The following is a 10,310-nucleotide window of genomic DNA, read 5'->3' as shown; positions in this document are numbered from 1 at the left end:
GGCCGGCGGCGTCGAAGTGGGCGCGCGCCCACGTGGCGGCGCGTGAGTGGGTGCGGCGGCGGGGCGGACAACGTCCGGCGCGGGCGGACACGTCCGGCCCGGCGCGGGGAAGAGGGATCTGTTTTTTTTAACTAGGGTTTCGGACAGGGGAAGAAGAGATCTGAATGGAGGGGGTATAAATAGGCATAGAGGGAGCTAGGAGAGTCCAAATGAGGTGCGGTTTTCGCCCACACGATCGTGATCGAACGCTCTAGGACAAGGAGCAGAGTTTGGTGCGTTTTGGGCCAAATTTGGGGGGGTGTTGGGCTGCAACACACACGAGGCCTTTTCGGTCCCTCGGTTAACCGTTGGAGTATCAAACGAAGTCCAAATGATACGAAACTTGACAAGCGGTCTACCGGTAGTAAACCAAGGCCGCTTGGCAAGTCCCGGACCAATCCGGAAATGTTTAAACCCCACACACGAAAGAAGACTAGAAATGACCACCGGAGGAGAACGAAGCGCCGGAATGCAAAACGGACAACGGGGAAAATGCTCGAATGCATGAGATGAACATGTATGCAAATGCAATGCACGTGATGACATGATAAGAGATGCACGAAAAAAAAAAAACACACGGAGACAAAGACCCAACCCGAGAAATAAATATAACTTAGCGCCGGAGACGGCAAGAGTTGGAGTACAAATATGGAAAGTATATCTGGGGCGTTACAATGCATGTCAGGACCCCGACTCAATGCCACATCGATCTAGCATGTAACACCTCATATCACTTTGCGGCCTCACGCACGGTATTCCCACGGGTGTCGCCTTACCTTAGCCCGGGACCGTTTGCGCCTTTTGGCACACGTATATGACAGTGTCGCTAGCATCCATATGACAAGGAGCCCGGGCTGACATGGCTAGTCGTAAACCCAAAGTGGCACAGACTTATAGGGACAGGCATCCATGACCCAGCATCAAACGTGTCGGTCATCAGCGAGTGAATCCAGGCTGTAGCACTGGGCTAGCAGGACTCCGGTGAACCGGGCTGTAGCAGGCTAACAGGACTCCGGTATTCATCGCGTGACATTTCCCCGAAGGGACAGACACAGGAACGAAGAAGGACACATGCCGGCCAGCCTAAGTGTTCCGGAGCAGTAGCAAGCTACCATGGCTCGGTGGAAACACTAGGAGACATTTCCCGGTAAGAGAGGCTACTAAGGATAAACAACTAGATAGCCAGATCCCACACATACCAAGCATTTCAATAACATACACACAATATGCTCGATATGTGCAAATACAACATGGCATCACAACATGACTCTACGAGACAAGTAAATATTCAATAGGCTCCGAGGAGCGAGATATTACAAACATGGGTCTTATGACCCAACAATCAGAGCATACAAGTCAAAGAACATGCGGAAGCTTAACATGTCTGAGTACAGACATCTATAAATGAAAAAGGCTGAGAAGCCTGACTATCTACCAATCCTGCCGAGGCACAAGATCGTAGCTGAGGTAACAAGCTAAACGTTGAAGACCACGCGGAATTACTAGTGAGACTGAAGTCTCTCTGCAAAAACATAAAATAGGCAAACGTGAGTACAAATGTACCCAGCAAGAATTACATCAGAACTATCTACATATGCATCATTATCAACCAAGGGATGGTGGGGTTTAACTGCAGCAAGCCAGCTTTGACTCAGTGGCTATCCTGAACTACGACTGCAAGTAACTCTTTTGAGGTGGCGCACACGAGTCCACATATTCACCATATCAATACACCACTATGGATCCGCTCCCGTCTCCGTACGAGAACGCCATCCATAGCACTCACGCTTATCTTGCGTATTTTAGAGTATCCACTTTCACTTGTCTATGAACTGATATAAGCAACCCAGAAGTCCTTTTCCGCGGACACGGCTATTCGAATAGATGATGTTAACCCTGCAGGGGTGTACTTCTTCACACACGCTCTCACCACTTACCGCCGTTTACACGACATGTACCGGCAACCTTCAAGCGGAAGCCCAACGTGGGTGTCGGCCACGGCCTGCCTAAACACTCGAGTCTCTAGTCCAGGTTTATCGCCTATTCGGGTTCCATCCATGAGGAGATCCGGCCGGAGTTTCGCTCACAGCCCCAAACGATGTGAACAGGGTTCCCGAGACACCAAACGGGCGCCCGGTACACCGTGCCACGTGCCTACCGCATCACAGCCCACCCCTACGGTCAGCGCTGCGCACGGCCTCCAGCATACTACAAACACCAGAAACTACTTGCAACTCCTGGACAGAGGACAAGGGTGATCAAGAAGCCGAGAGGGTCCATTGGTTTCGGGCCCAATGCGTGGTAGTAGCTGAATCATGGATCACAAACACAGAACTCAGTTCCTGAGGACGGCTGCAATGAGACAACCCACCATGTACTCCTACATGGCCTCTCACCGCTACCTTTACCAAATCGTATTCACACACTTAGCTCACACAGTAGGACAGGTTCACACGCCTTTGATTCATCCCCGATGAATCAGACCCGACTCAACTCTAAGCAGTAGCAGGCATGACAAACAAACATAAATGAGTAGGCACATCAGGGCTCAAACAACTCCTACTCATGCTAGTGGGTTTCATCTATTTACTGTGGAATGACAGGTCATGCAGAGGATAAAGGGGTTCAGCTACCGCAGCAGGTAACAGATGAATCGTTGTTGTCCTAATGCAGTAAAAGAGAGCAGGAGCGAGAGAGTAGGATTGTATCGAAATGAACAAGGGGGTTTTGCTTGCCTGGCACTTCTGAAGATAACATTGAGTCTTCATCAGTGTCAACGATCACATCATCGGTATCACGTCTATCGAGAGGGGACAAATACCGGCAACACAGAAGGGAACACAATCAATGCAATGCACAATATGATGCATGATCATGACATGGCAATATGAATGTGTTTTGAGCTAATGCAACTAGCAACAAATTAAATGAAGTTGGTTTGAATACAAGATTCAAATTCAAACTCCATATATGGTTATTTAAATGCCGTTTATTTGTTTTGTCCAAAACAGAGGGCAAACATTGTTCAAACATGCATGAAAATGGTACAGATGGATTCCTTGAATTTTTCTGATAATTATTCATATATAATTTATTTAATTTGGAGTTACGGTTAATTTTCTATGATTTATTGAAGTTTTAGGCATTTTCTGGAATTCCTGAAATAATAATAAATCCAGAAATGATTTATGGCGTCAGCCCCACGTCACTGTGACGTCAGCAGGGTCAACTGGGCTGGCTCGGGTCAAACTTGACGTGTGGGGGCCACACGTCAGTGACACAGGACCTAATCCCGGTCAAACCCAGCGCTGACTGGGGTTTGACCAGGGGTGGGGCCCGCTGTCAGTGTCACTAGGTGTTGACTAAGTGCGTCATTAGCCCGAATTAATCTGCCACGTCACCCTCGCCGGAGTTACGCCGGCGGCGACCAAAACGACGGCGGAGCGTTTCGGAAAAACGCTACGGGGCTCCATTTTGAGCGCGGTTTGTGGCTACGGCTTGCTGGCGTTCTTGCGCATCTAGTGGTAGCAGCGACAGCAGCTGGGATGGCCTGAGTCGACGGCGACGAGCACTTCCGCGGCGGCCGGAGTTCGGGCACCCGCGGGTTTGGCGTTGCGGTGCGCGGGAGGGGGAGCTGGTTGGTGTGTTGGGCTCCTGGGGGCTTTATGAGCACGGTGAAGCACTCCGTCGTGGCATGCGCGGCTATGGCCACGGCTGCGCCATGGTCGGCGGCGAGAAACTCTCGGCCGCGGTGGAGGAAGGGGCTAGGGGATGAGCGTGAGCTTGAGGGAAGGGGGAAGAGGAAGAGGGGCTCACAGTGGACTGGACGGAGGGGTCGGCGAGCTCGGGGAAGCTTCTGCGACGGCGAATTTACGGCGGCGATCTCCGGGCACCGGGGATGAAGACGATGATGCTCCGGTCGACTGGGGCCTCCTCTGGTCGCGTGCGTCGGTGTGCAGCTCCATGGGGTCGGGAAGGAGCTCCTGAGCTCATCGGAAGGGCGAGGGGTGGCCGGTGGCTATGGATGCGACGGCGGCGCCCTCCGGTGGCTCTCGGTGGTGCTCCAAATCGGGAGAGGGAGAGAGCCAAAGCGAGCAGAGAGAGGGATAGCGGCCGGGGACGACTCCGTGGCGTCGCTAGAGGGCTCGGGGAGGAAGCAGGAGGTGGCCAGGGGAAGCAGGAGGTGGCGCGCGCGGCGGCGTCGCGGTGTCTGTCCTCCTGGCAGGGAGGAAGACGACACGGGGGGGTGGAGATGGGCTGGGCTGGCTAGGTGGGCCTGGTGGGCTGCAGAGGTAAGTCCAGGTAAGGTTTCTCTCCTCTGTCTTTTATTTCTGTTTTGTTTTATTTAATTTATTTTGCCACTGTTTTGAATTTAAAATAATTCAAACAATGCCAAAAACTCCTCTGAATATTTTATATTGCTAGATGGACTCTTCCAAAAGCTTATAAAATATTTCAGGGGTATTTGAAATTATATTCTAATTATATGAATATAATTCAAATTCAAATAGCTAATGATTTAAATTCAAAGTCCCAAAAATAAATCCTTAAAAATGTTCAATATTTTGGTTGGGACCAGAACCCTTACCAAAATTATCAAACATTTAAGAAGAGCATTTTGGAGCAATGAATGAGATTTTTAGGGGTTTTGCCCTTCTTTTATTTAAGTTTTTGAGGCTTCCAAAATTCCTCAGTTCAGGTTTCAAAAATTTAAACATGATGCTCAGATGGAAGCAGGCATAGGACAGGCCAGAACTAGGGATGTGACAACTCACCCCCACTAAACAAGAATCTCGACCCGAGATTCAAGGGTAGGGTAAGACGAAGGGAAAACGCAAACTAGTATAATCTTCATGATCCAGGGTGCACTTCAAATGAACGTTGATTTGAACACCATTATTGTCTTAAAGTCCTGCTCTGAGAAATCCTGTCAACATGACATGGAGGGAAGAAGGAGACTCTAGAAGGGTCGATCTTCTCGAAGATCGAACAACTCATGGAATGAGACATAGGACCATCTCTCGGGTTGAGACACGAGATACACATCAAGAGGGGTGGAAAGAAACGGATGACGAAGGTTCACTAGGTAGACAACAATTTCACGCTTAAGAAGGTGGTAAACGATTGTCAACGTAGCGAGGAGTTGAGTTGCCATGATACCATAACGATACACCTTAGGGAAGGTGACTCGTAGAGATATTCCCTTAAGTGGCAAAAAGAATTACTTTTGATTCAGAGATCATTGAAACTCTTTAAACCAGCCTAAGACAATTCTCGAGCGATCGTTTGGAGGGGGTCGGTAGAATGGCATACTCAAACTTGGATGATGTGGATTACCTTGTTGAAGACAACGTAATGGATGAATTTGCTTATCACCGGAAATGGAAGAGACCCATGGTAGAATGACACATTGGCGGTGCAAGCTGGGAACAAAATGCAAATGATGGGAATGATTCTGGTAACTGGGGAGAGGCTCAACAATAAAGAGTTATTCCACTATTGGAATGGTTATAGCATAACCGAGGAAACTGAGAGCGCTATACAGTTAATGCCGACGATCAAACCTAGCACTTGCGCGTGCTCTCAAGAACTTGAGCATTTCCACATTCATCAAGGTTTTACCAACATCCGTGTCAAGGGTCCGGTAAACAACTTACTACCATGATGAATGGTGATGGAGGATGCAGATGCAAAGGAAGATAACACTTTCTCAGATTTCACCTTAGCGAGGCCAAGGAAATAAAATCTGGATGATCGACCGAGAGACATTTAGCACTCCGCTTCTAATGTTCTCCTTGATGTGCTAGTGTAACCCATTCATAGATATGGTTTGATATCTAGAACATCAAGTAAAAAGGTCGGACTTCGGGATCTCAGATATCCATAGGGGCAACTAGGGAGTAAACCCTACGAAATCCCTATGGGGAGGTGGCCAACTTCATCAATCAAGATATTATAATAACAGGTCTTCCGGCTGGGTGTGTTGGCCACGACATCCACTTTACCGGTTATCGCGCGACCAATATTATAATTCTTGGGAAATATTCCAACCATCATATCTGCCTGAGATTCAGATCTGGTTGGTGTCAGGATATTCCAGACTCATCGAGTCTAGGAAGAAAAACGGAAGTTTGCAACACAAATCGACGAGATGACGTTGCGGGATTCTCGGGAGATGAACTACGATAGCAAGCTCCAAAACATGAGCTGGTTCTGCTACAAACATGTGAACACGTTGTCCAAGACAAGCATGACCACAAAGTAGTCTTATAATAAAACACTACCGAGTTCAGGAGGGGGAACCATCAACGAGGGTATCGAAGTCCTTACATAAGTCCGGATTAGCTCTTATGAAGGAACTCCTTCTCCTTGAACAAATCAATCAGTGGCTTGGTGTGCTAGGGGTACATATAGATTCAAGGTTGCAAGTCTTCAAACCACAGAATTCTTCGCACGTGTGCATGACTGATTTGGGATGATTCCAAAGGAAACAACATTGACTTTCTCGAATCCATGGCGGCAACTTGCATCAAATGCACATGAACTAGAGGAAGTCACTTCTTACATCCGAACATATGCTTCATGAACTAGCATGAACAAATGCTTTCAAAAGTTTCCAACACTAGCTTAATGTTCAACAAAATCATGGAGGAGATAAGGATGTTGTCAATGGGCTCAACAACAATTCATCCGGGTTTCCTTTTAAAAGGAATTCCATAGTTAAGTGAACACGGTGATAGCATTGGTCAGACCAAAGATGTAATGGTGTATGCTCGAGGGATCAACCACGAATAAGACAACATTACGAGCATCGTTGGTACTGATTTGACTTGACGATGGCCCACACTCAAATCAAAGGATTGATAAGACAATAGGTCCAACAACTGATCACAGGGACCAATCGATGAAGATATCATCCTTCTTCAACACACACTACACAAGAATATCCCTTTGGAACGAACTAAGTCAGGCAAGATTTTATCTTCCAACTCTCCAAGTTGTTGACTAGCTTAACCAACTAGCTCAGGGATATCTAACACCGATTTTTGGAGAGAAGGTGGTTCACAAGAACCCAACTTGATCACGAGATCAATATAGCGGTCAGGCGACAACCTGGTGATACTTCCGAAAAGGAATTTGGAATATCATGAACCACCGGTATGTTACTAAGCTCGAGAACAATCTTACTTTTCAGGGCAAGACGATATGATCAAATAAGCAAGGATTGGCACTATCCTAACTCACTGATCGGAGAGTGCACCAGAAATAAGGACTAGGTAGCACAATCAACCTTAGGGTGACGATTCAATAATCAACACGCTAAGAATGAGGTTATCGTCCATTTAACTACCAAGCAATGGAGTTGCTAGCAGTATTGATTTCACACGCCATGATTCATTTGTCGGCATTCCGGTTACAATAACACGGAAACCGAGAAATTATCAATGATGATCAGAAGTATTACTGCGTCAAGAATTCATAAGATGGTGTACAATTCCCATGATATTCCTGATATAAAGATGGTAATACTTCAAGGTAGAACAGACCAGAAGCTGGATTGGCATTTTGATCTGCGGAATACAATTGCTTTGACCCAATCCTAGATATGGATGAGATTCTGGAGTTTGTTTCTCCTATTCATTCTGAAATAGAATGGCTTGGCGGACCACAAGGGTAATAGGCATCGACGAACGAATGCACGCATACTCTTGACTATCAATTGATAGGCGAGGGTCGGAAACAACTAAGATGGGACAACTCAAAAGAACATATGATTTTCTGAGTTGTGGATGCATGGATTAGCATGTCGAACGAAGTTCAACATATTTCTTCCGGATAACCCATGCAGAAAGGTAGAACTGGCAGAGCCACAATATATAACGGAGAACTCATCAAGAATAATCCTGTTGTGATATTTCAGTTCAACGAGGAACTTCTGCGATAAGTAGTTCATGGTATTTGGAAGAAGAAGATACCACGGACTTCAAGGACTATCGCAAAGGTTACTAATATCCTAAAGGCACTAGCAATTACTATCAACATGAAGTAGGTAGAGTGAATCTCGGGTTCAAGAACCCAGGAACAGAATACCTACTACTAAGTAGCATCACGGGATGCTTTCGAGAATGATGGCCAGAATCATCACACTGGGAACACAAATCATGGCTAAATTACTAGATAATCCCCTAAGACACCTAGGGTCATAATAATATCTCCAACATATATGTCAAGGTAACAGAGTACCTCAACTCACTGATTAGTGTGGTTAATCTGGCCCATGGGAACATTGAAACGGGAAGAAAGGATTTGCAAATGCATCAGACTACTTAGAAACCTGGGATGACTCGGACAGCATAACGGCTGTAAATGCTCAGAAAAGATTTGAGACATACTACAAAATGGAGGCATAACCACTCAGAAGCACAATATCAAGGTCTCGAGATCAATAATTAACATACAGAGGTAGAAACTGAACTGAGGCCTAATCCAACAATCTTATAAGTCTACGGATTGGTAACACGTGATCCTAATAGAAAGAAGAGATAGCCTAGTTCTTAATCCCCGTAGAAGAGAAGATGATGACTCAGATCAGAAGGCATAAGGTGTAAGGAGTAAAAAGAGCCTTACGTTCCATCCCACAATCAATTCCCTTATATAACTAAAAAATTTCTAGACTCAACTTCGACCAGTTTGGCTTGGTAATCCTACAGGCAGTCAAGCTCTGATACCAACGCTGTCAGGACCCCGACTCAATGCCACATTGATCTAGCATGTAACACCTCATATCACTTTGCGGCCTCACGCACGGTATTCCCACGGGTGTCGCCTTACCTTAGCCCGGGACCGTTTGCGCCTTTTGGCACACGTATATGACAGTGTCGCTAGCATCCATATGATAAGGAGCCCGGGCTGACATGGCTAGTCGTAAACCCAAAGTGGCACAGACTTACAAGGACAGGCATCCATGACCCAGCATCGAACGTGTCGGTCATCAGCGAGTGAATCCAGGCTGTAGCACTGGGCTAGCAGGACTCCGGTGAACCGGGCTGTAGCAGGCTAACAGGACTCCGGTATTCATCGCGTGACATTTCCCCGAAGGGACAGACACAGGAATGAAGAAGGACACATGCCGGCCAGCCTAAGTGTTCCGGAGAAGTAGCAAGCTACCATGGCTCGGTGGAAACACTAGGAGACATTTCCCGTAAGAGAGGCTACTAAGGATAAACAACTAGATAGCCAGATCCCACACATACCAAGCATTTCAATAACATACACACAATATGCTCGATATGTGCAAATACAACATGGCATCAAAACATGACTCTACGACACAAGTAAATATTCAATAGGCTCCGAGGAGCGAGATATTACAAACATGGGTCTTATGACCCAACAATCAGAGCATACAAGTCAAAGCACATGCGGAAGCTTAACATGTCTGAGTACAGACATCTATAAATGAAAAAGGCTGAGAAGCCTGACTATCTACCAATCCTGCCGAGGCACAAGATCGTAGCTGAGGTAACAAGCTAAACGTCGAAGACCACGCGGAATTACTAGTGAGACTGAAGTCTCTCTGCAAAAACATAAAATAGGCAAACATGAGTACAAATGTACCCAGCAAGACATACATCAGAACTATCTACATATGCATCATTATCAACAAAGGGATGGTGGGGTTTAACTGCAGCAAGCCAGCTTTGACTCGGTGGCTATCCTGAACTACGACTGCAAGTAACTCTTTTGAGGTGGCGCACACGAGTCCACATATTCACCATATCAATACACCACTATGGATCCGCTCCCATCTCCCTACGAGAACGCCATCCATAGCACTCACGCTTATCTTGCGTATTTTAGAGTATCCACTTTCACTTGTCTATGAACTGATATAAGCAACCCAGAAGTCCTTTTCCGCGGACACGGCTATTCGAATAGATGATGTTAACCCTGCAGGGGTGTACTTCTTCGCACACGCTCTCACCACTTACCGCCGTTTACACGACATGTACTCGGCAACCTTCAAGCGGAAGCCCAACGTGGGTGTCGGCCACGGCCTGCCTAAACACTCGAGTCTCTAGTCCAGGTTTATCGCCTATTCGGGTTCCATCCATGAGGAGATCCGGCCGGAGTTTCGCTCACAGCCCCAAACGATGTGAACAGGGTTCCCGAGACACCAAACGGGCGCCCGGTACACCGTGCCACGTGCCTACCGCATCACAGCCCACCCCTACGGTCAGCGCTGCGCACGGCCTCCAGCATACTACAAA

This window comes from Triticum dicoccoides, chromosome 6A, assembly GCF_002162155.2.
Source record: "Triticum dicoccoides isolate Atlit2015 ecotype Zavitan chromosome 6A, WEW_v2.0, whole genome shotgun sequence".
NCBI lineage: Eukaryota > Viridiplantae > Streptophyta > Magnoliopsida > Poales > Poaceae > Triticum > Triticum dicoccoides.
Note: the sequence above shows the minus strand (reverse complement) of the source record.